The sequence below is a fragment of the Cupressus sempervirens genome, chromosome 3 (assembly GCF_028749045.1).
Source record: "Cupressus sempervirens isolate cs-2001-9-10 chromosome 3, ASM2874904v1, whole genome shotgun sequence".
In the NCBI taxonomy this organism is placed as follows: Eukaryota; Viridiplantae; Streptophyta; class Pinopsida; order Cupressales; family Cupressaceae; genus Cupressus; species Cupressus sempervirens.
Genome location: NC_143120.1, coordinates 26,242,763 through 26,270,732, shown reverse-complemented (window position 1 = coordinate 26,270,732; position 27,970 = coordinate 26,242,763).

The window sequence follows — 27,970 nt, the reverse complement described above, 5'->3', positions numbered from 1 at the left end:
CATTGTCAATTTTTGTATTATGACACTTTAACCTTTATGAAGCTAATAAAATTAACTCCAAATCAAACATGGAGTTTATTTAGACCATTATTAGGCCATTTCCATCACTAGCTACCCTCATACTCTAAACTAGCCCTCTAAGACAACTTTTGGTAATAATTGTCCTAGTTGACAATACTTTGACAACATAGTATTTTGACAACAACTTGTGTAGAATGCATTACATTGCTTCCACACATGAATAAGGACCTCAAACTAAGAAGGAATATTCATAAGTCTCTCAAAGACTCTTGCTTTCTTGCTAACAACTAGGATGACCCTAAATTCTAGGTGCTCCTACACCATACTCCCCTAATGAGCTAAAAGTCCTTCTAGGAGTTTAAGAGGGAATCAAAGAATGATCAATTCTATGATTCTTGAAGCCCCCTTATGCAATTCAATTGGATTTACTATCTATCTTTCCAATCCATTTTAGAAGATTCTTCATGTAGGTCTTGTTTCTAGTCACCTTATCCACTTTAGAGCTCAAGATCTTCTCTGCTTGCAACCTATCTGCAAATGGCTTTGGCAAGGTAGCTACAATGTCTTGAAAATATTCATCTAATCCTAGAATGGGAGTGGAAATAGGACCCTTATAAGCTACCAAGTCTACAACATTAAAAGTAGTGGATAAACCCATATTTGCTGTTAAGTCAACTTTATATGTATTGTCTCCATATTTGATGAAAATTTTGCATGGGCCCACCTTTCTCATCTATAACTTGTTAGATTCAAATTTGGATAACTTGTGCCTTTTAAGGTGAACCATGACATAGTCTCCAATTGCAAATTGCACATCTCTTTTCCTTACATCTACCCATTGCTTCATCTTCACTATATTTTTCTCTAATGTATGCTTTACCATGTCATGAATTTCCTTTATGGAAAGAGAAAAATCTTCAGCTACTCCAATGACCTCTACACCTGTATTTATATCTCATAGCTCAAGAATGCATCCAGGATGCAATCCATAGACCACTTCAAAAGGACTTTTCCTAGTACTCTTGTTTGTAGCATCATTGTAGGCATACTTTTCTTGAGAAATAATGTGATCCCAACTCTAACCATACTCCTTGCTCAAGCACCTCAGGAGGTTTCCAAGGATCCTATTTACAACTTTTGTTTTCCCATGTATCTTAGGATGGTAAGCAGATCCAAAGGATAGATTTGTACCCAACTTATGCCAAAGAGTCTTCTAAAAATGACTCAGAAAGTTAGTATCTCTATGAGAAACAATGCTGAGAAACAATGACATATACACTGTCAAAACCCTGCTTGGTCTTAGGAAGCCCCACCACAAAATGTTGGAATTAAAGATAGTGTAACTGAGAGGGGGGTGAATCAATTACACACAAAAATTAATCCACAAATCCCTTAGATGTCTTAATGATTTACTTATTGTTTTTACTCAGTAAACAACTGATGTAACTCAGTAAATTAAACTATTACTTTCTTTTCAAGCATTCATGCATGTAACTGAAAATAAAGTGAACACAAGAGACACAAGATTTAATGTGGAAACCCAATATGAGAAAAACCACCAAGTAACTAGTCACCAATTTTTTACTCTTCTGAAGTGAGCCCTATTAGGAGCCAAGCTTGTTAAAGGTTACATTACACACTATTAGGTGTGACCCTATTAGAGGATTTAATCACCCTGTTAGGAGTGGCCTTGCTAGAGGTCTTTAGAACAATTCAACTGAACTGTCACCTTGTTAGAGGATTTACAAAATGGCTGTTAGACCAACTCTATTAAGAGATTTGAAATCACTGCTACAATGGTTAGAAAGAAACAATGAATTGACTTGAACAAGATGCAATTGAATTTTCTAGATACAGGCCTTTGTTTAGCATCATTAGATCCTCCTTGATCAAATATGGCTCTACTGCTTCTCAATGATCTTTGATCATCCTTCGAATCTGCTTCAACAATAATTAGTCTTCATATCATATTAATTTCACTTTCTTCCACCTCATACTACTTTGAATTCACAACTTGACTTCTTACTTATATCATTCAGGTTGTTAAGTCGGTTCATTTACATATTACATTTACCAATAAACCATTCAACAGTCGGCTATAGATATTATTCTTAAAAAAATAAATGTCCTTTATTGGCCGACCCTGCTCAATAAATACTGCTTTCGAGAATTTTCAGAGTTAACCTTCTTGACTCGATTAACATTACAATATCTAAAAATCCTTTGGTTACCAAGTTTACTCGGTAAGAATTTCTTTTACCAAATTACCTTTGATGACCGAGTGAACGTGGTAAGAATTGTTTCTATCATATTTTCTTCGATTACCGAGTGAGCTTGGTAAGAACTGCTTTTGTCATATTTTCTTCAATTACTGAGTGATCTCGATAAGAACTAAATTTTTTTGATTACCTTGAAGGCTCAATAACCAACTATCTACTCGGTAGACACTGCAAGCTATCTTTACTAACCTTTTGGGCTTGGTAGACATTGTCTATTTCCTTGCTGACCTTCTAAGCTCGATAGACACTATCCTATGCTATGCTGAATTTTAGAGTTCGATAGGTATTATCTGATGACTGATATGAAATTTGTGTGACATCAAAGACAACACGCAATTGAACAATTGTATCCAACAATCTCCCTCTTTGGCATTGATGGCAACACAACATGTCATAGCAGAATGAAATTTGAAAACAAGTCTTTTACTGAAAAAACTCCCTCTTACACAAATTCTTATTATTTGCAAATTTTAGAAAGATATGACAATATATATTCTCCCTCTTTGACAACACATGCCAAAGATAACTCAAAACAACTGAATAACATTGTACTTGATATAATGATTCATATGCAATGTCTTCATTGGTTTGCTGCATCAACTAATAGATCTTCAATTCTATTCATGTTGATGCATCACTAAACTATATTTTAATGAGCTTTGGATAGGGGAATGACCCCTAACTTACCTCTTAGATACAAGAATGCATCCTTAGGTAAAGGCTTTGTGAATATGTCAGCAATTTGTTCCTTTGTATGCACATATTCCAATCTTATTTCCTTTTCTTGCACCAATTCTCTAACAAAGTGATACTTTATGGCAACGCGCTTAGTTTTTGAATGCATCACTTGATTTTTGGAGATGTTAATTGCACTTGTGTTATCACAAAGCATAAAAACTAGTTCTTTGATTTCTTGCTTCATACCTTCCAATAGTTGTTTAAACCACACAATGTTTGAACAATTCACTGCTACTGCAACATATTCAGCTTTTTCTATGGATAGAGATGTACAATTTTGCTTTTTGCTTGTCCAAGAAACCAACTTTTTTCCAAGAAAGAAAGCTCCTCCACTTGTGCTCTTCCTATCATCAATATTTCCTGCCCAATTTGCATCAGTGAACACCTTTAAATCCAATTTTCCTCCAAGTTTATACCATAATCCATATTCTTCAGTTCCTTTCAAGTATCTCATGATTCTTTTGATTGCCATAATCTGATTTTCTTTTGGTTTTGCTAAGAATCTTGCTACAATTCCTATTGCAAGGGCAATGTCTGGTCTTGTGTGCACTACATATTGCAACTTTCCAATCATAGATCTATACAATGTCTGATCCACTTCCTTTGATTCATCATCCTTGGTGAGTTTTAATCTAGTATGCATAGGAGTCCCAACTGGTTTGTAGTCTTTCATACCAAACTTTTTCAATATCTCCTTGATGTATTTAGATTGAGTGATGTAAATGCCATTCTTATTCTATTGAATTTGAAGACCAATAAAGAATTTTATCTCACCAAACATTGACATTTCAAATTCCTTGTTCATTTGTTTTGAGAATTCTTTGCAACGATCATCATTTCCTATGAACAAAGTATCATCTACAAATATTTTTGCCAAAACAATCTTATTATCTGGTCCTTCCTTTATGTATAGACAATTTTTGTCATTAGTTCTTTGAAAAAAAATTTGAATAAGATAATTATGCAATCTTTCATACCATGCTCTAGGGGCTTATTTCAGACCATATAATGTTTTATGCAACTTGTAGACCATGTCATTGTCTGGATCAACAAAACCTTCAAGCCGCTCAATGTAAACCTCTTCCTCCAATATGCCATTGAGAAATACTGACTTAACATCCATCTGATAAACTTTTTATCCTTTGTATTCAACATATGCAAGTAAGGTTCTAACACCTTCCAATCTTGCAATAGGAGAAAAATTTTCTCCATAGTCTACACCTTCTTCTTGTGAATATCCTTTGCATACTAGTCTAGCTTTGTTCCTTAATACCTTACCATCTTCATTTAGTTTGTTTCTGAATACCCACTTTGTTCTAATCACATTCTTGTCTTTGGGTCTAGGTACAAGAGTTCATATTTTGTTTTTCTCTATCTATTCTATCTCTTCATTCATAGCTTCAATCCAACTTTCATTTTCAAGTGCATCTTTGACATTTTTAGGTTCAAAATTAGCAAGTAAACAAATGCCTTTCAACTTACTTCTTGTCATTGTTCATTCTAATTTATCACCAATGATCTGATCTGGTGCATGATGCTTTCTGACATATTTGGGTAGCACGGGCTCCTTGCCTTTTGAATGAATTGCATTGTTTTCCTTCTATCTCTCAACTTTTGGTTCTGATTTAGGTTGCTTAGGCTCGGTAGATGCTAACTCGATAGCTTCTATTTGCAACTTGATAGATGTTGACTCGGTTTGAACTTCTTGTGACTCAATTAATGAAGACTCTAGAGTTGAAGATTCCTGATTGATAGGTATACTTGGTATTGTGTCAGGTTCAATGTAAAAAAATCTTTTGTAGTCTTTAGGTTACTTTTTACTTTCTTCTTCTATTCTTTCTGCAAACTCATCAACTTTCACATGTGCACTTTCTATAACTTTGTGAATAAATAAGTTCAAACATCTATATGCTTTACTTTTGCAAGAGTATCCCAAAAATATTCCTTCATCACTTTTTACATCAAATTTACCTTTCCTAGATTCTTTCAAAATGTAACATTTGCTTCCAAATACCTTTAGATAACTTACATTGGGTTTGTAGCCATACCACAACTCATAGGGTGTTTTGAATGAGTCTTTTTTCAGTTGTACTCGGTTCAAGGTATGAACTGTAGTGTTGATAGCTTACTTCCAGTATTTGATAGCAATGCCTTTCTCAATCATTAAGGTTCTTTCACAATCCATGATAGATCTGTTCCTTCTTTCTTCTATTCTATTTTGTTCAGGAGTTCTAGGTGTTGAAACCTATCTTTTGATTCCTCTTTTAATGAAAAAGTTATTGAGCTCATGTGAAATGAATTCACCACCTTTGTTAGACCTTAGGCATTGCAATCTTTTGCTAGTTTCCTTTTCTACTCTAGCCAAATACCATTTGAACTTTTCAAATACTTTTGATTTCTCTCTAAGGTACATGACAGTCATCATTCTTGAATAATCATCAACAAATAGAATGAATAATTTTTCACTAGTATAACTTTTAATGCCAATAGGTCCACACAAATTAGTATGCACAATTTTTAGAACTTCTTTAGTCTGATAGTTCTTGCTTTTAAAACTAGTCTTTCCCATTTTACCAATTTGACAATTTTTGCATAGACCAACCTTAGGTTTCTTTATGTCAAGAATACCTCTTACTTTCATGAATTTAATGATTTTTATTAAGTTGTCAAAGTTTACATGACACAACCTCCTATGCCATAACCAACTTTCTTCAATTTGAACAATGAAACATGAAGATTCACCAAGTTCAAGATAAAATAAGTTACCTTTTGTGTGAGTGCCAAATCCAATCAGCTTTCCTTTGCCATCCAGCAAACTTGCTTTTCCATGCATGAGTTCTACCTTGAAAACATTATTGAGTAGTTGTGCCACACTCAAAAAATTATGCTTTAGTCCTTCTACCCAATATGCATTATCACACACAAGTTCCTTGGTTAGAGAGATTCTTCCTTTTCCTCTTATACAACAAGGTTCATTGTTACCAAATCTTACACTACCACCATCATAGTCTTCAAAATATTCAAACTTAGTTTTATCACCAGTCATGTGATGAGAACACCCACTATCTATGATCCATGTATCCTTTTTGCTCATATGAGAAATTAGTGTCATTTCCTCATCATTATCAGATTCATCTTTTACAACAATGTAGACAATTTCATCTTCTTCTTCATCATCATAATCATTGGAATCTTTTGCCATAAAACATGTTTTCTTACTCTTATCCTTGAATGATTTGAAGTCTTTCTTTCCATTGTACTTGTGACCTTTCTTGTCATCTTTGTTCTGCTTATTTGGGCACCTGGCAGCAATATGTCCAATTTCTTCACAAGAGAAACAGATTAGAGGAACTTTACCTTTGTATTTTCCTTTGCCTCTTGAATATTTTCTTGCTATTAGAGCTTCAACCACTTCAAGATCACTGTCTGAACTTTATTCTGATTCTTCATCACTTTTTAATTATGGTTCCTTCATCTTTTTCCCTTTTTCTTTGAGTGAAAGCTTGGCTTCAAATACTAATTCAACATTCTTGGCTGCTAGAACATAGTTGTCATAGTTGTCTAGCTCAAATGCAGTCAATCTTCCAACTATGGCCTCTAAATTTATTTTATGATTTGCCTCACATCTCCTTTCTTGAATTGCAAATACTCTGATTGCATAAATAGGAAGTAGGGTTCTAAGTAATTTACTTATAACTCTGTCCTCACTGATATCTCCTGTAGATGCTTTGGTTGCACTAACACATGCTTTAACTCTTTCAACATACTTTGCAATGTTTTCATCCTCTCTCATCCTCATTTGGTCAAATTGTCCTCTCAAACTTTCTGCTTTGGCTCTTCTCACATTATCATCTCCTCCATAGATTTCTTTTAGCTTGTTCCACATTTCAAAGGTAGTTTTGCAATCCTTGATGTCATCAAATTCTTCATAACTTAGAGTGGATGCTATATCTATCATCATGTTATTGTGAGTCTTCTTTTCAGCAATATCATTGATAGATAATGTACCAGAAGGTTCTTCATATTTTTCATCAAGGTACTGCAGCCCTGTATCACAAATGGAAGCCAGATGAAGCCTCATCAATCCTTGCCATGCTAAGAAGTTGTCCCTATTAAGTCTTGGAATTTCCCTTTTGGAAGACATCCTGATCTTTAGCTTAGATCCTTGAAATCTTTTCCTGTAAGCACCAATAGCTCTGATACCAATTGTTGGAATTAAAGATAGTGTAACTAAGAGGGGGGTGAATTAGTTACACACAAAAATTAATCCACAAATCCCTTAGATGTCTTAATGATTTAGTTACTGCTTTTACTCAGTAAACAACTACTATAACTCGATAAATTAAACTATTACATTCTTTTCAAGCATTCATGCATGTAATTGAAAATTGTTAGGAATAAGGTGTCTCAACCTTGTATAATTCCTATTCTTATTATTTGTTTTGAAAAATGTATTTCTTGCAAATAATGTTGATGTGTCGACATCTTGAATTGTGTGTAAGGAGATCATGACTAAAACGGTTATGACGGATTCTTATGACACATAAGAGCTATGTTAGGAAGATTCAATGACAGGTGAAGACATGTGGCAACTAAGATACCCCAATAGTGGGGTTTGAGGCATCGGCCCAAAAATTTTTTTAGGGTTCCTATTTTCTCGGAGAATGGTAAAACCCTAATACAGTTTACCTTTGGGAGTAGCCCTAAAGTGAAGCACATGTTATAAGCATTTTTAGGGTTATGAAGAGATGCGATGCGAAAAGGGTGTATTGTTGGTACTACGAGTAGCTACTGGAGTCTTCAGTTGTTGATGTTGAACTTGCATTGCAAGTGTATTCTAACCTTGTGTTGAAGATAATACATTGTGCAAGTTCTGAAGGGGTAGGGTTGTTTTACCAAAAGGTTTTTCCCCACCGGCAAATCTTTGTGTTATGTGTTTCTTTCTCTGTCTATTTTCTGTATGCATGGTTGGCTGCAATATTATTTTTTACATGATATTGAATCTGTAAGTGTAGAAGATTTTAATAGGATTTGCATCATACTTTCCTTATGAGATTAGTGTAGGAAGTTGTTTTCACACCTAAGTTTCCTTACAAGTGGTATTAGAGCTTGATCAACTTTTGATCCTAGTTGTTGGGTAGGGTTTTTTGAGCTAATCTCAAGTTAAGTGGGAGTCTTGTGCAGAGCATCCTAAATCTTATTTGCAGATTGAGATGGCAAGTTCATCATATGGAAGAATGGAGGTGGAGAAATTTAATGGCACTAATTTCGAGTTGTGGAAACTCAGGATGGAAGACATGTTGGAAGATCATGACCTATGGGAAGCGACTACAAGTGCTACAAGACCAGCAACTATAGCTCAAGCAGATTGGGATATCAAAGATTGTAAAGCTAAGGGTCTCATAAGACTCTGTTTAACCGATGCAGTCCTTCTGAATGTTCTAGATGAGAAAACCTCATATAGTTTGTGGGAGAGACTTGGGGCCGTGTATCAGGCCAAATCTTTGGTGAACAAGTTGTTCCTGAGGAAGAAGTTTTATTCTTTGCGAATGGAGGAAGGTGGATCCTTAACGGATCATTTAAATGCATTTAATCTTTTGGCTACACAGTTGACATCAGCTGGTGTCAAGTTAGAGGAGGAGGATCGTTGCTAAACACTTTTGTGTTCTTTACCAGATTCATGGGACCATCTTGTGATGGCTCTCAGAAGCACATTAGTCACCTTCAAAATGGATGATGTGGTGTCTTCACTACTATCAGAGGAGATGTGGAGAAAGGCTTCTGTTTTGAAAAAAGAAGCCCTTGCTATTCGTGGGAGATCCATGGAAAGAGGGAAGAAAAATGACAATAAGTTTGACAATAAGGGTAGATCCAAATCTCGTGAGAAGTCAAAGACTTTCAATAAGTCCAAGGCAAAATGTTGGAACTGTGATATGACTGGGCACTTTCGTAAAGACTGTAAAGAGCCTAAGAAGAAGAAGAAAGCCTCAGATTCTAGTTCTAAAAAATCTCAAGAAGATGGCGATGCATTCATCATAGCTTTGGTAGCCCATGCATCTGATGATGTGTGGTTGGTTGACTCGGGTGCATATTTTCACATAACCTCTCATCGAAACTGGTTCTCAAAATATGAAGAGTTCGATGGTGGAAAGGTGTACTTGGGTGATGATTCTCACCTAAAGATAGTTGGACACGAAAGGGTCACTATCAAATTTCCTAATGGACGAGTAAAGGGAATCAATGGAGTTATGCACATTCCAAGTTTGGCACGAAACCTATTATCTGTAAGTATGCTAAATGATGTAGGTGTGCAAGTTGTTTTTCCTAAAGATGGATGTAAGCTGATGAAAGGAGCTATGGTGCTTGCTAAGGGTACTAGGAGAGGTACTTTGTTTCAGCTTGATGCACACATTTCTCAATGTAATAGTTCTCCTATTTCAAAGAAGAGAGTAGCTATCACTTCATCCCCACCATCTGAATGAGCAGTAAAGTAGATAATAAGGCTACTGACTTTGTAAATTGTGATGTTACCAAATCAAAGATAACTATGGATCTAAAGACAACATTAGTGATAAGGAAGAAGAAAAAGATTGTCAAGAAATTGAAAGAAAAATATGGTGAAGGGTCAAAGGAAGATGATGAAGATGATAATGATGATCAAGAAGAAGATGTACCAGCCCAAGCACCATTGGTCCTAACACAAGGTTAGGGAGAAGATCAAGGAGAAGAGGAAGTCGAGCTTGAAGAAGGTGTCAAAGGAGAAGAAGTTAGTGAAGAACCTATAGCCATAGAGAAGAAAAGAAAAGATAAAGTCTTAGTAGTCAACAATTAAAGAAGGTTGTAAAACCTAAGCCTATAGTTCTAGCTACACAAACTAGCACAAGACCTACTACTAAGAAAGCTCAAGAAGTAGCCAAGCAAAAACAAAACAAAGCTAGGAAAGCTATACAAGTTGATGTGTCTGAGAAGAGACAAATGAGAAAGTACATTGCTCCAACTATATCATATGAAGAGAGGATAGAATTTGATGATAATAGCCAATTTAAAGTGGTAAGTCATAGTCATTCTAATTTAGATTATCTATGTGAAAATATAATGAATAATGGAGATTTGAGTGGATTTTCACATATTTGATTTGATAGACTTGGAAAGCTAGAAATGGATAAAGTAGAAGAGTCAGTATATGCCATGATGGTAACATTTAAGATGACTCTAATTAAGATTTTGAACTCTCTACCAAATACTTTATATGATAGAGTTGAGAAAAGATGGAAACATAGTCTTACAATAGAAAGGAATATTAGAGAGACTACACTTGTAAGAGTGATGCCAAATTTAGGTAAAGCTAAGATGACTAAAGCCATAAAGAAGTATGCTAGGAGATTTTCTCCTAAGTATCATGCATTTAATATTCTCCAAACTTAAATTGAAGATGTTGTTCAGAAAAGTACCCAAATTTGGAAGGTAATTTATGGGCTGACAACATCTAAGGCAATTGAGGAGAAACCTATTGAGGTAGGTGAAGATAAAGATGAGCAAGAATTGATTGAGGTTACTAAAGTTGATACTGAGAAGGATGAACATATGGAAGGCATTGAAGAATGGGAACAAAAATAGGCAATAACTGAAGATGAGTAGCAACTAGAATAGAGTATACCAGATATACAAATGTTGAGTTGTAGATACTAGAATAGAGTATACCAGATATACTAATTGGTCTTGTTGATAGGATAGAGGAAAGAACTAGGGAAGATAAAATAATAGTAAATTACTTGTTTGAGCAATGAGCTCTTCTCGTAGTTGAAATTGCATGTTTTGGCAATGGGATCTTCTTGCATACATTGTACCACAACTCCTAACAGGGTTAGCACAACTCCTAATAGGGTTGGAATCTCTTAACAAGGATTCAAAGTCTCCTAATAGGGACTAATTTTACTAGATGTTATAACAGACTCCTAACAGGGTCTATACTCTAAGAAGGAATGTTTATATTAGTACATCATCTTGCGAGCATCATTCCCACTAGGGTTTTCCCTCTAATCAAGGGTTTCCCTAGTCAACATATCTAGTGTATTTTTTTATGTGAATCTTTCTATTGTCGCTATTTACTTTGGTTGAATGGTTAAGTTTGTTTAAAGAAGATATGTGTTTTAATTATTGAATAACTAATTCACCCCACATGCCCCCCCCCTCCCCAATTATCTTGGTGGACTATTGTTTCTAATAAGCTTGAGGAGAAATTGTCAATAAAAACACTGGTTACCTTACCAGCAACTACTACTCTTCCAAGTCAAGAACTTCAAAGGTCGAGTATAGAAGCAACACCATTATAATCACCAAGGTCTAGTCCATCTAAGGTAGGTGAGGTCACATCATTTATTGATGTCAACTGGATGACATGATTGTCCTACCAAAGTTTGACCTTGCAACAATCACAATTGAACAAATGGGCATACTACAAGATGCACTTGCAAGGAAAAATCATCAAGAGCTGCTCAGAAGGGAGCATAGGTAGAAGCAAGCATTGCAAGACATCAAGAATGTATTTATTGATGCATTCAGCCTGCTAGCACCTGAAGAAGACAAGCCTATCATGGAACAATTGGTAATCATTGTAGAACACATCAATGATGGATTCTTAGATTCAAATGTCAAATTACTTGAATTGTCTGAGAGAAAATTTCAAGGAAAGGTAAATGACAAGGTATCAAGTTCTATTACACTTAGTCAGGTTGAGTCAGCAACCAAGACTAAAAGTGTAAATAAAATCTTAGAGAATATTTTCTTACTTTACACCAATTTGTGTGATACAAATTTGTTTGCACAAGAAGTACAGTGCCATATTGACAATTTGGAGGCAAAAATGAAGCTAACAGGTATTACTCTACCCAATTCTCTAGCTTAGAGTTAGAAGCACTTCAAGAATTTGATGAATTCCCAAGGTCAATTGGTTGACCTGCATGCTCAAGAAGAAAATATTTGGGCCACACTGATTAGCATCCAATCCATGTTGACCCCACACATGGAAATACTTCACAAGGAGCTAGCCTTTGTAGAGACACTAATGCAAAAAGATCCCCATCTTTCTATACTAGAAAGCTTAGTTTATCTTGTTGCCAATTTGGCCATCCAAATCAAATCATTGGAGGTAGCTTGTGATAATTGGGATGTAGCTTTGGAGCTAATATTTGAGATCTATAAATCTTTTTTGGATAAACACACTATTCAGGTATAACCATTTGACATAAGTGTCAAAAAGGTTATTACCTACAAAAACATAAAGGATTTATCAATCCAAAATGAGTAATGTAAAAGTAAACTAAATTTACGCTTTAAATAATATCAATTTTAAAGCACTTGGAAGCTTTTGTTCTCTTAATAGAAACATAGTTTTCTTATTTAGCAACAATGTCCCTCCATATGAACTAGTACTAATCACATGAACTGCTCCAGGAAATGGATCAGCTTCAGTAGTACTGCTCTCTATTGGTCTACCTCCCACCCTATGTCCATGTCTCTCTATGTGTGGCTATATATATATGTATGTGTGGTGTGTGTATGCATGTGTTTGTGTGTATGCAAGCTTTTATAGACTTCATTTAAGCACTAATATGCTACTTCATTGTTCATCAACTTGTAGAAAGACATTACAAAATATAGTAAAACAAAGTTTTACCAGTTCTATTGGGCATAGACAATGATGTTTGCATGGTCCTTGTTGCCAATAATGTAGCTGACAATAGTGGACCGCCAACTGAAGGAGAAGTTCGCACTTCATCATGAGCTGAAGAATAGAATATTGTTAGCAAAGACATTTACAATGGATAAATATCAAATGGGATACTAGTGAGAAACATCCACACAAAAAAAGGTAAGTGTTATAATGTTGATCAAAACAAACAAAGTATTACTTACATGAAGGTACTGCACAAAAATCCTGACCATGTTCACCATGTGACCTCGCAACTGGCACATATGTCTATACAAGAAGACATAAAATTAGATGTCATGATCCATAAGATACTATAAAAGATTAATATCTATTGAACTTCTATTATTGCTTACTTTCAAAGATTGGATTCTGCGGTCCAATTCTATTCTCGGTGCCTCTTTCTCCTCACTTTTGTCACCCTTGATGATAATTCTAACAATCTCATTAGTGTATCTTTGCGTAATTTTTTGGGTGATGAATACAGGGTCAATACTAAGGCCAATGTCATGTAGATATGATGCCCATATTTCAGATTGCATTTGATCAGTGATCATTGTAGCTTTTTCCTATCATTTGTGACATCAAATATTCGTATACTTTCATCAAAATAACTCCAAAGCCATAAAGAAAAGAACATAATAATAGGACATTTGTTTCTATATTAACATTAAAATTTACAATAATTAATGTTTACTTCTATTGAAGGTGTCTGAGATGGTGCATCCATATCGCCCTGTGAAAAAAATTAGTAAGTCTTAGAAATTAGCAGTGAAATTAAAGTAATAGACTTACCAAAAAAAATATTAATAATAAAGTAGATTGTATATGTAAATCATTTGTCTTAAGTTAAAAATTTAGCATAACTAATGTTTATATCTAAAAAATATTTGACATGTTCTACTTAATGTTTATATGTGCACATATGGTTTGGAAAGAAATATTTGGTCATACAAGACCCTATCATAGTTGACATTGATCGTATCTAAAGATTTCATTGATCATCATGATCTTCATCTATGTCATCATCATCATCATCATCATCATCGAACTTGTCACTTTGATCGTCGTCGTCACCACCACCATCATCATCCTCTTGATCACTATCATCATCATGACCATCATTGCCATGATCATCACCATCTTCATCACCATGATTATGATCATCATTAGCATCATCATAATCATCATTATCGCCATTATCATTAGCATGGCCAAAATCATCACCATCTTCTTCTTCTTCATCACTGGGTAGCTATCATTCTTGATAATCATTTACTTCCTCTTGTGCTTCTTCAATATCTTCTTCTTTGATCACATTATACTTTACTAGCCTTCCTCTTGGGTCATGTCTAACAACAAATGACCAACCGAGTTTGTCTGGAACACCAAAGTAAAACACTTTCTTGCATTGACTTGGAAGAACATAGGGCTCATCTCCAACTGGCTCAAATGACCTTGTATTAATCATAGTAAATCCATTGTCATGTTCAATAACAGTCCTATCGTGATCATTTCAATTGAGTCGTAACCTAAACCATTTGATGAAAAATACAACTATTTTGAATGAATCAAAGTCACACTCAAGTATATCATCCAAAATGCCATAGTATCAATTTTCAGATTGTTGAGGATGTATGTCAGTTCTAGATGAAATATTGGTGACCACAAAGACAACACTTATCCCAAAATCGCATGTTTTCTTCATTTCATCTAACTTTTTTGTGCAAAATTTATAGCCATGGTAGTACATAGCTTTGTGGTGTTTTACCTGGAATTATTCAAACATGTCAAGAATCTTCTCATTGATCTATGAGTTGATATTAAACTTGTGTCTCATGATTAGTAATCTTATGCATACCTTTGTATCTCTTAAGCCATATATTAGATCAAGTACCATTGGCATAACATTGGGATCTCCATTACGATGAGCTTCTTTAATCAACAATGCAACACCATCCCATGTTAATGAGAAACCATTTTTTTGAGACTATTCAATCCACACTATCATCCAATCAAGATTGTTTGCAATGTACAAGTGTAGTTTATCCCACTCACAACCAATTATAAAGAAGACAATTACACTAGTTAGAAACAACTTATATATATTGATGATGGATAAGAATTGTTAAATTACAAAAAAAAACTTATAATTACCTATCACCCTCCTCAATCTACCTATCCCCGTCAGGTACTACCCTTTGAATTTTTCATTACAGTTGGGATCCCAAATGTGATCTACATAGATACCTACTGCAAACTTTGGAAGATATTAACTGATATACACCATGGTCTAGTATATCATATATCGCTCTATCATAGAACCCTTAGAACATGCTCTTTGTCGAACCAAGCCCTTCATAAATTTCAAGTGCCTCTCAACCATCCACATTGATCTAGCTTGTACAGGTCCACACAATTCAATCTCCTCAACTTGATGTATGAGGTAGTGTTCTTGAGCATTGAAAAATGTTGGAGGTAAACACTTTTGCATTTCACACATAAGATGTGAAAATTTTCTGTACCAATATTTTATATCTTTTTTATCAATTTCTGTAGATGACAATCACCTAAAAGAGATTCAACACACAAAAACATATAGAGGAGATTTCAAATAAAATTATACGATAGATTTCAAATAAAAAGCTACAAATCTAAGAAAAAACACTCTTCTAACCTCGTGTATTTTTGAAGATCATATATAACTTGTTTAATACTATTGTCAATTTGTTGTGGAAGGGATAGAGGTAGGAAAAACTGCAATCATTAAAAAATGATCATTTCAATATATTATTAAATAATGCAACTGGTACTACATTCAATCTTACAAATATACTGTAAATAGAAAACATGACTTACCTTCAGGAAGGTATGCCAATCATGTGTCTTCAACCCTGGCCCAAAATCACCTTTCTTTGATAGAAGAATGCTTATATTTGCAGTAAATCCTATTGGAATTTTTTTTTTTTGTATGACTTCTTTTAATGCATCACTTTGTTGCTCCGTTAATAACCAAGGAAGGGCACTTGTAATGCGGTCTCCATTCCTATTTGATTCAATGAAAACTTTTAGTGCATGATTAGATTCATGAATGTCAGTACAAATTTTAGCAATTTGTTTTCTATCACGCCTTCCATCCAACATTTTCTATAGTGTCTCTATTACATTCTTTCCAATATGCATAGCATCAAACAAATGCGTGATTGGGAGATCCTTGTAGTATGGTAACCTACTAAATTGAGTAGGATAACTTTTCATTCCTCTAGGAAGTTGGTCATTGATGCCTTGAAAACCTTCACAAGCATCCGTTACATCATTAGTAAATATAAGACAATATTGAAATACAAATTGTAAACTTCAGATGACCAGTTGGACATTACCTCGACGATTTAGTCAATCGTATTCCAACTTCCATAAATGGGGTGTCATTCTTTGTGGCCTTGATTATGTCTCTTCTTTCCCATTGAAAAGATGTTTTTTAGCAATTCAATACTTATGATTATGGTGGAGAAAGTGTCTAAACTCATCAAACACCTACTTTTCTAAACTTCTCGAATGACAACATTTCATCTTCAGACCACAAATTGGACATACAAATTTTCCTTTTGTCTGAAGACCTAAAAGATCATGTATAATTGGATTATTTACAATGATCATGCACAACTTAAGCATTCGATAGTAATGTGTAACCACTATAACATACCAAAAATATGTAATCTTAACAATATATCATACTGCAAAAATGAGTTAGCCTAGGGGCATCATGTAGTGTCTATATAAGCATTGCATGGAATTGAAATTGTCGATGTCCTATCAGTCTAGAGATGTCATACATAGTGATGCCATTCCATAACTTCAACAACTCATCAATTAGGGGCTCAATATACACATTCATATCTTTAACACATAAACATTACGTAATTATTATAACCATTTTCATGCACTATTTATAAATTAATGTAGATAACTATAAAATAAAAAAATACCTGGCACAATCATTGACAACATTATGTGCTCCCTCTTTATGGACATCCAAGGAGGAATGTTATTGTTAATATCAAAAATAGGCCATACTGAGCAAATAGATCTCATATCTCCAAATGGATTGACACTATCCCTCGCCAATGAAAGTTTCAGATTATGAGGTTCTTCTTTAAAGTGTGACCATGTTTCTTCTATCTTTTTAAATGTAGAACCATCAGTAGGCATTCACATAATGTCATCCTGACTTCTATTGCATGCATGGTAATCCATAAATTTTGCCAAGCTAGTGCCCCTGAATAACCGTTCAAGACATGGAATAATGTGAATGTACCAAAGAACCTTGTGAGGCACTTTTTTTATTATTTGATCTGACTGATATCTACTAACATGACAATCAGGGTATTCTGTTGCAAATTCATGTTATTTATGATATAGAATGTGATCATTGGGACATGCATGTATTGTCTAATACTTCATTCTAATCTGATCCATAATGTTAGATAATTCTTGGTATGAACAAGGAAAAATGTTTGATGGTGGTAACAAAAAGTCACTAATCAACTTACAACAAAAAATATGCAATGTTAATATAATAAATAGTAATTGTATGCTAACATTGAAGATGAAAAAAATGACATACCTTAGCATACATGACATTGCTACATTGTATATATTATTCATAACCTTTAAGTTCACCAACAACACTATAGCCGACAGTAGAGTTGTTTGGGAGCCTTCGTATAAGGGCTCATGTGCCTTCTCAAGTAAAGGTATATCAAGACCATCTTCATCATTATTATCATATTTTATAGTACCATCATTGTGAGCTTCTTCATCACTTGCCTCAATACCATCTTCTTCAATCATGTCCTCTGGCACATTATCATCTTCTTCCATGGGAGTGTTATCCTCAGCTTGGATATTCACACCTCCATGTTCCTCTAGTAGGAAATCCACATTCAGCAATGGACAAAAATCATGGCCCCCTTCAATATGACCATATTGCCTACAATGACTCTAGGCTATTGTGATTAGAATTCTTTGATTCTTTAAGCCCTTACACTTTTTGCAAGGACAATAACATTTATCAGGTTTTCTTCGGAACTGAGCCCACAATGCAGCCATTGTCTCATTATTTTGTTCTGGGTTCATATTGTCAAGCATGGTCTTTCTTCATAGAAAAATATACTTACTTGCTGAAGATATTTCAAGTTTGGCAACTCTTTAATCACAAAATCCACAATAGTTGGAAGCTTTGACCTGTATATGAGTTGTGGCTTGGCTTGCAACAACAAAAAAATCTTAGTATATGCATCTCAACATTTAAAAAATACATCAAGAAATTCAGGTCAGTTCCAATCTATAAATTAACTAGCATTTATTTCTTCTTTAACATATTCAACAATCAAGTACAATTAATAGGAATACAAGAGCAAAACTTGGAATTCTACTAATGTCACCAATGTTAATCTTGGGTACTAGTACAAAGCCAGTAAGAAATCTGTAGTTGTACCAACCAAGATATTTACAAGACTTGATCACAAAAGGTTCATTTAGCACAAAAAAACTTCAAAAATATTGTATATACACACTCTTTCATGCTGTCAAAGGGAACAATTATTTTAATGATGTTTTATGTAAGAATTGCTAGAGGAAATGATAAGCATGATCACTTTGTTTGGTAGAATCCACCATTAAATTCCCTTGTGATTCACTCTCATTATGTCTCCCTTTCCACCTAGGATGATTTTCTAGATGTACTCCTAATTTATCAGTAAGACAAGTCTTGTTGGAGCTGCAAGCTTCACTACCATAAACATGTTCGATTGGAGATCTCAATTCAACATCTTAATCATGCTTATGTGAGAAATTTAATGAGAGTTCATGCATCACCATGTCATTTGAAATGGTTTTAATAACTAGCTACTCTTATCCACTACTAATGTTAATAGTAGAAAATTCCTTTGAGCATGTATTATCTAGATTGGTATCATCTGTAATTAGCTTCAATGATCTACTTGTGAGAGAGATGTCTAAACCTGTCAACATAAGTCACAGATTATGACAATTTGAAGTAATATCTTGCTGAGGATAAATTATTTATTTCAATAATTATTGGTGTCTCAAAACTAACAAAAGACACCCTTTGAAAATGCATCTTGCATTTTCCTAAATCCATAAGTGACCTTATATGAGGGAGAAATTATACTAGAATGTACAAGGCCTCTATATACAAAATATTTTTGAACTGGGTCATCAAGCATTCAAATGTTCACCTTCATTCGGCTAAGTTCATTCTATGAGAAGAAATACACATAAGAAAATAAATTCATTCAAAAAACCTGTGACAACTTATCATGACAGACAAAATGGAGATGATACCTTCTATTTGGAAAATAAGTAAATATCCCCAAGGAAATACCAAATTCAAACTCATGCTCAGGTTGCATGTGTCAACATTCCCCATTGACCTTAGTCACAAGGCTAACTAACTTATCAAGAGTGTGTATCCCACAAATGAAATTGGTATAAATGTTACAACCACCAAATTTGGAGGGAATGGAAATTCAGTCATCACTATCCTATGTAGTACACTTAATTTCATATGTTGGAATCATTTTGTGACTTGTACACATGATAGTCCAATAGTTTTTAATGTCATCTTCATCACAATTTTCTATGATAGTCTAATAGTTGTAGGTGGCATCTTCATCACAATTTTTCCATGATAGTTTGTTATTCATCCAAATGGAAACCTTTGTAGGGAAGACCTAATTGCAATGCAACAATTAAATGTAATGTTCAAATATAGGAGAGAGATTCTTTTGGTTGAACTAGAAGATAAATCATCTTCTAACAAAATGACAGAGACTTTCAGTGAAGGATCCAAAGTACATCAATTCAATTATAGTCTAGTAAATTTAGGTGCCATCTTCATCATAAGTTTTTGAAGATAGTCCAATATTTGTAGGTGTCATCTTCATCAAAAAAATTCCATGATAGTCTATTAGTTTGAGGAGTCATCTCCATCACAAGTTTTCCATGGCATACTTGTAGTTAGAGGTGCATTGAAGACCTTTTATCACTACATGAGCTAGTAGTAGATGGTGATTATTCATCATCATCATCATCATCTAACATAGAATCACATGAATATCATGTTTTATAGCCCACATTGCCTAGGTATTGAGGGTACAACTCCAAGCACTAAACACACCAGATTTCAAATTATTATCTTTATGTGTTGATGTTTAAGTTGAATGTTCTCGAGTTGAAGAGAGAAACACACTCAAAAAAAAAATTTCTTTTTGTTCTTTTTTTGAATATGAAACTATTGTCTAAATGATACAATATAATTATGTATTATTAAAACAAAAATACAAGAAAAATATGATACCAACACAACTATATTTATAAAACTAAAAATCTGTCATTATTATTTCTTCTAAGCTTTTACAACTACAGCTTCTACATATACATTTCCTTTCTTTTCTTTCATTACTATAACAAAAAGTATAATAGTTGTTACAATAGACCAACATTCCAAATGATAAATCTGCATCTACACACTTTCAATAAAATGAAACAACAAGTACATTACATTCTTTTTGCAACTAGACTCTTTTTAACACTTATCATCAAAACATCACTGAGAAAAAACACTTGAGCGGAGACTCTCCCATTTATATTACACAACAATGGCTGAACTTTGGCATAAAAAATAATAATGATAGTAATAGTATTCACTTCCATCTTCAATATTATCATAAAAACCTGCAACAAAAATACACATGTACCTATGAAAATATGCTCGAAGAGAAATCCCTCTCCTCAACTACAACAGATATACACATGTACCTACAACAAAAATACACATGTACAATGTTACAATGCACTACCTTGCTATAAATTAACTTTCTAGAATGATGACATGGTGAGTAGACCCAAGTGGGCGTATATATTTTATAGATTAAAATGTCCATAACTATCCAAGCTACTATTACAAATTCAAGTAACAGTATGAAAGAAACATTTCTACAAATGCAGGAATGAAGTATGAAAAAGGGCTAGACCTAAACTAGTGAATTCTTCAAAATTCATCATGTTAATAGGGAAAAGATCATATAATGTATCTCACTGAATAGATAAGCATGCAAGCCTGAAACCCAAACATCAAAAAGCGTTGGCTTAGCTTAAAAAGTTACAACACAAGGACACAAAGTAAACATGAATTTTACTAGAGGACTGGAAGTGATACAAGAGTTATGTGAAAATTTGACAAAAAATAGTTGAAGATTTGGAAACCAAGAAATGACCTAGATCTGTGCTCGAAAGCATTCTTGATCCCACTGATCCAGGTAGTAAAATTATTAAGTTTGCACTACTCAACAGTCACAAGGTTTCTAATGCAAAAGTAAAGATCTATAGTATGTTAGTGCCCAGAAGCAATAAATACGCCAACCCATAATAAGAATCTATTTGTTTCCATGTCTTACATATTAGTAGTGACTCACTGACTTATCAGTAGAACATATCAAGGACTACTTAAGTCGATGGCACTAAGTTTGAAAATTTAAACAAAATACCCATAGCTATGCATATAAAAAACTTACAGAGGTTGTGTGGATATATCCATGGAGTTGCTAGTTTCTCAGGTTAACTATGCTGGATAGTAAAAATGTTTTCTAGAATTTTTTTCACAAGTTTGAATCTGTTAGAACTAGCAGCCACTAATTTATTATGTCAAATCAACATACCCAACATCTAGAAGATAAATGTGCAATACAATTTGTGTGCTATTCACATTAAATTGTACAAAAATGATCCCTCAATTGAGGACAAAGTATCTTTTAATGAGTACATCAAATATGTTGGTCTGATTTTTTGTGAATCAAATTTTCTTAGGATCATAAAAAAAATCAGATGAGAAGTTTCTGATAAGTCATAGGGCTTTAGGTTTTTGCATAGTATATTTTGATACCTTTGAAAAATCTTTGAAAAGCCTTAGTTTTGTCCTTTTAAGTTTTTCCTAGCACAAAATTTTAAAAAAAAAACAAAAAACAAACAACAAGGAGCAAATATTCTTTTCCTGCCTACTTGATTGCCTTTGTTAAGTCTTTTGAAAAAGGGGTTTTAATCTTGTTGCTTGATCTAATTTGAATCTATGGTTGTCGCATGTTTGCTATGGCAAGATGCTCATATGTTATGCATAGCAAGGTAGTGACTATCGAAGAATTATGTGTGATACTAAAAAGTGGTGTCTGGTGCCGTGAAATGTGTTGGTGAGAAGATCTATTGACCATGTACTATGTCCTAGACCAGAGTGGTGTCACCAGAGTTTAATTTTATCTGACAATTCACCAAGTCACTAACTGAAAACACTTGCGACTTGCTAGTGACGATATAGCAAATGACCAAATTTTCCAAAGATGGCGTCTTTCTGATATCAGAATTAATTTTGACGATCCTAAGGAAGTTATGGTGCATGTTTCACTTTTGTCCCTCTGCAAGTTATTGTCTTTTTTAGTTTCTTTTTTCGGGCATTATTTTTAAAGTGCTTACCGAAACTTGCCATATCGCTAGCCGGATTTGTGGTTTTTATGCCGGTAGTGATGTAGCGATTGCTTAGAAATGGTAATGTAACTAAAAATCCTCAAAGGTGAGCCTTGAATGAGTGACTTAATAAGGCTGAGCTGTACAGATCAAATTACATGGTGGCATCCTGTTGAAATATCTTTGAGCTGAAAAACTTTGATTTTTTAGAGCTTGCCATGTTGCTATCCAGATTGTTGGTTTTTTTTCTAGTAGTGACATAGCGACCCACCTGAAAGTCATAAACATGGTGAGGCCCAAGACATGTGATGTCATCAAGAGATTTAAATATATATATATATATATATGTGCCAGTGGGTTGAGCCAGCTCAGCGATAGTGGTATCATAGACCCACTTCCCGTGTATAAAGTACAAAGATTTCTAATCATGAGATTGAGCCAGGATCAAAGGCCATCGTTAGCTCGCTATGAAGAAGTGCTTGAAAGTTATGTATAGCGAGTTGGCGAGTGGTGGCCCACCACTATTGTAGTAAATTACTAACCGCAAGATCAAATCTAGATTGACGATGCTCATTAACTCGCTATGAGGAGATGTGCAATAAATTAGTATAGCGAGTTAACGAGCAAGGGACCCACCATTGTGTTCTTAAAGGTTGTTTCAATTATCTGCCACACGATTAAAGAAAGATCAGTGGTTATCACTATCTCGCTGTGGAAAGGTGCTTGAGAGTTATGTATAACGTGTTAGGGAGTTGATGACACGTGTCTGTGGTCATCTGTGGGCCTAGTTTGAAGCACCAACCTTGAAGGAAAGGTACAAATGGAGGGATTTCATTGGTTTGACTAACAATGTGTTAAGAAGAAAGCTGAGTCAACCTAGTTGTCATTTCCAGGTCATAGGATTTTTCATGGATCAACGGTGCAAGTTTAAAAAAGAAAATGCGATGCCACTCTATTTTTCTGTCCTGTGCATTTATGATAAATGACAGCTTCAAGTGTGGAAAAAATAGAGTATAATATAGGAGATTTTCATTAATTCTAGTCCCATGCGAACAAAGATTGCAGATTTTTTGAGCACAAGAGCCTACTGATTTCATCGTGTTAAGCTTGGTAAGAACATGAAAACTATTCCTCAGTTGTTCAAGATCAATTACAGAGGTTCAAAGAAGGACAAGTTTAGCAAGTCAAGTAAGTACTCATACTATAACCTCTATAGCATTCTAGTTCTCTCAATACTATCAAAATGCCTCCTAAGAAGCCATTTTCTAGGAAAATTAACTATATAGATAGGAATGTCCATGATGATTTATTAGAATTACTCCCAAAGTCTACTATAGATCCTACACAAGTTAAAAAATTGATTTCCTTAAACCCTAGGCTTAAAGTTGCGAATGGCCTATATGACAAGGGGAATTGGGTAAGGGATGCAACAACTACTCAAACTGGTCTTATCCTATTTAAAAAGTGGTTTTCAGAAAGGAAGTTTTTTGCCCCCAATGCTAATGTCTAGAATTTTGATTTGGGAAAGTTAGTAGTCCCAAGTATTTTCATGGATTGTGATGTTCTTGAAGCCATTGCTAAGAATTATGACCAAGCCATTAGGGTTGTAAGAAGAAAGGATGGTATGCCTCTGGTCTCGATTACTCCTAAAGAAATTAGAGAGGATTTTCACCTGGAACCATTATCAGATTACTATGTGCAAATCAATCTACTAGAATTAGAGAATGAATATAAAGCAAAGAAGGATGTAATCAGGGGAGGTGCACTAAGGGCACATATTTGTACAATAGGAACTTTGCCAATAATTACTGCAGCCTCTAGAGAGCCTTTTAAGAAGAGTCTTTTTACTTCTCGGGCTGTAGAGATATATAGGACCTTATGTTGAGTTTTTGGTGAAGATGAGCAAGAACTTATGCCCATTGGTTTCATGTACATGATGGTTCAGATTGCTTCCTTTAGTGTAGATGTTATTTTTTATTTTGCTTCCTTTTTGGCTGAACAAATTCACATTGGTTTAGTTGGGATTGTGAAGGGCAAGGTGGAAAAAACTTTTGGTCACTACTGTCTATTAATACATATGTTTTTGTTCAAAGGAGTGACATATTTTGGAAATTAGATGGAACTAAATAGAGAGGAGAATGGGGAAATACTGCCAGTCCAGTTGTGGAGTGCAAATATGACCTGGGATGCAAGTAATGCTAGTTTTGTTAGATTTGATAGATATTTTGCTTCTAAGCTGAGGTACCTTATATTGAGTGACAATCCCAGAATCTCTAAAGCACTAACGAGTCTCATTAGGCTTATGGATAACCCCCATGACTTGAAAGTTTCACATAATTGGAGAGATATCATCCCTTACTCTGTTTCTATTATTTTTAGAATATATGGTTTTAAAGGGAGTCCTCATGTTTTGCCTTACCAAGTACCTTTGAAGGTAGGAGTGGCTGAAGTTTTGTGGCAATTAGGAGGAGTTGAAGAAATGTTTTTGTTGAAAAGGCAATTAGGGTCAATTTTCCCTACTTGCACAGTGGCCCATCAGTTTGTGATTACAAAAGGGGGATGGCTCTTTTTGCATAAAATTTTGGAGCAGTATATGATGGCTGTCTCTCATACTCATTTTTGTGATTCTAAGGGATTTTTCAATTAGATGTTGAGGCATAGAATCAAGTTGGGACTGGTCAAGCATGATTATTATTATCTAGAGGACATTATAAGGAATGAATTCTCATTGTAGGAGCAGGAAACTAAAAAGGAAAAGTGGGGAGTTTATTCATGGGTCTTAGAATTCATTCATTGTTTTGATAATAAATATGATCCTTTAGATCATGTTGTTATAGAGGCTGACAAAATAAGTAAACTCATGAATACCTTCCCTGAAATAATGGAAGTTATGAATGAAAAGAAACAAATTTTTATTGATTCCTATCTTGATAAGCCCAAAGAGGTCATAAGGAGATTGGCTTTCACCCCAAATGTGCAAGCTGGTAAAATAATTGTACAAAAGAGGCTTGGGTATACTATAATTCAGAATAAAAGGGTTCCTATAGATAAAGGGAAACAAATAAAAGGATCCACTAGTATAGCCCAAGAGGAGAGACCTGATGAGCCGAGTCCTAAGAGGCAGAAGGTAATAACAAAAGAAAGGCCTCAAGCTGAGGAATATTCACCCACTTAGTCCCCTTTGAGGATTGGAGAAGAACATCTCACTGGTGAACAAATCGAACAGATGGGATCAGAGGGAGGTATTTTTATTACTGAAGCAGAATTAGATGAGGGTAACCCTCCAGAACCTTCCCTCCCAAGTTTGGATCTAACTGTAGCAGATTATACTGGCAGGGAATTGGACCGTGTGTTAGAGTAGGCAAGTCATAAATTTTTGACTGATGATAGTTTTGTTAAATCTAGGGCTTTTTAGCAGTTTGCATGGAGGGTAAACATGAACATTTTTTAGGAGAAATGTAAAAAGATGAAAACAGAGCATCCATAAATGAATGAAACTTCCATTCAAGACCAAACTAAAGAAGAAATGATAAAAGAATTGCAGAATATAAGCCCTGAGGAAGGGAGGAAAATGGTCAAGGCATCTAACATTTTATTGTTGCCAAATTGGGATATTGTTGATGCTTTAGTTTTTAGTTCTGTTTCAAATAAATTGATTTTGCAAGACCAGAATAAAGAGAACTTTCAAGGCATTGCATTCATTGAAGATCAAGCTGCATTGGTTAGTTGGTCATTGAGAAGAGGATCCAGACCCACATCATTGCAGTCAGATGACTATGGCTTGATGGGAAGCTTAATTATGAGAAGAGTTGCTGATACCTCACATGTGCAGGAAACATCTTTGAATGTGGAATCTTCCAAGTTTCTTTTGGATATTGCAAAGAAGGAGGAACAAGCCATGTCTGAGTTATAGGGTAAATATGAAACACTTCTTGAGGCCTATAATAGGGAGGTAAAAAGGAGAATTGAACTTGAAAACAAGGTAATGGGGAAGTCCACAAGGCCAAGAATAACATACCCTCATCCTCCAGTGGAACCTTTTAAATCCACCCCCCTTGTAGAACTACCAGACACACCTCAAAGGCTAGAATATTATACAACTGAGGATTTTGAAGAAGAAAAAAATAAGCTATGGGCTTTACATGTAGAGTTAAATACACAATATGAGGATAAGCTTAGAAAGGCCCTAATGTATTTGGTAGATAAGATTGAATGGCCCTTGTTTTTTTATCAGTTGGCAAGAGTAATAAGTATATGGGAGCAACTAAAAACCCATGATGAAATCCTCAAGCCTATTGTTAACAAGTGGGGAAAAAGGGAAAAAGAAATCACCGTTTTATATTATTTAGTTATAATGTCTTCAAATGACCATATTGAAAAATTATATGATATTGCTAATGACTTGACAGATTTTGATAACAGGAGAGTTGCTTTGCAACTAAAAATTGTTTCTTATTTGAATAAATACAAGAATCAAAAATTTGATCTATTTCCTTGTGCTTTGGATAGAAAGAACCAATTGAAAAATAAGGATGAATGGAGTAAACAACTGGATGACCTTTTTGGCATAAGGATAAATAAAGTTGTTAATGAAAAGGGGCATGCCTAGTGGGCCACCATGATAGAGGAATTGTTTGAAGTCTAGTTTTTTTTTTATTCTTTGAGGCAAGAATTTATTGGTTTTGAAAAGGAGGCTGATTATATATTAAAGAAACAAGATGATATCCTACAGTTCAGCTGGTCAGATAACATACAGTTTAACACATGGATGGCAGATATTCCTTTGGACCAGCAGTTGGAGGAAGGTAGTTTAGATAATGATAGGTAACAAGAAGATGAGGTGTAGGTCATTGATACATAAGCACCAGAATTGAAGGAAGAAGAAAGTGAAAAGGAAATAGTGCCTACTCAAGGTGAAAGCAGTGAAAACCCACAGGAACAAACTGATCTGAAGGCATCATAAGATCACCCCTCATTGGCTATCCTGGCAGCCACGTATTCTGAGGATCCAAAACAATGAGAGACAAATTAGAAGTTGATAAGTACTACAGTAATAGGAATGGGCCTACCTAAAAGAATATTTGATACGCCTGGCATTCTGTTGTGACCTTTTTGTCTTTTGTGTAATGTTTTGTTCCTTGGGCAACTGTCAATCACATTTACCCTTTGCTTTTTTCAACTCATATCTATATAAATCAGTTTTCAAGGCATTATGATGGTCCAAGACTTGTGTAATTTTTTGTTTTCTTTCAAGAAGAGTACATATACAGTTGGTCCAATAGTATGTAGGGGTTTTGAGTTTGCTTCCATTGTACTTTCTAATAAGCAAATTGAAATGACAAAAATGGCAATCTATTCTAGGCATTCAATTGGTTTTCTATTGGTTATTGTATTAGTCATATGAAAAGGATGATACAACAGGGTATTTACACTATATCTGTGTCATCAATTTCTATCTCCATTTTATGGATTTGTTTACTTTGAAGTCATTTAGATAAGGTTTATTTGGCTGAATGCAGTCTGGATGGGTTGTATGCTGGTTTTATTGTTGCTTTTAATTCAAGCAATTATATAAATGCTTCAATAAATTAGTAGGGTTTATGAGTTCATAAAAGGGATATTGCATAAGAATGGAGATGGGTGATTTTAGTTGATTAATTCTTATACAAGTTATTTGAATTCGATC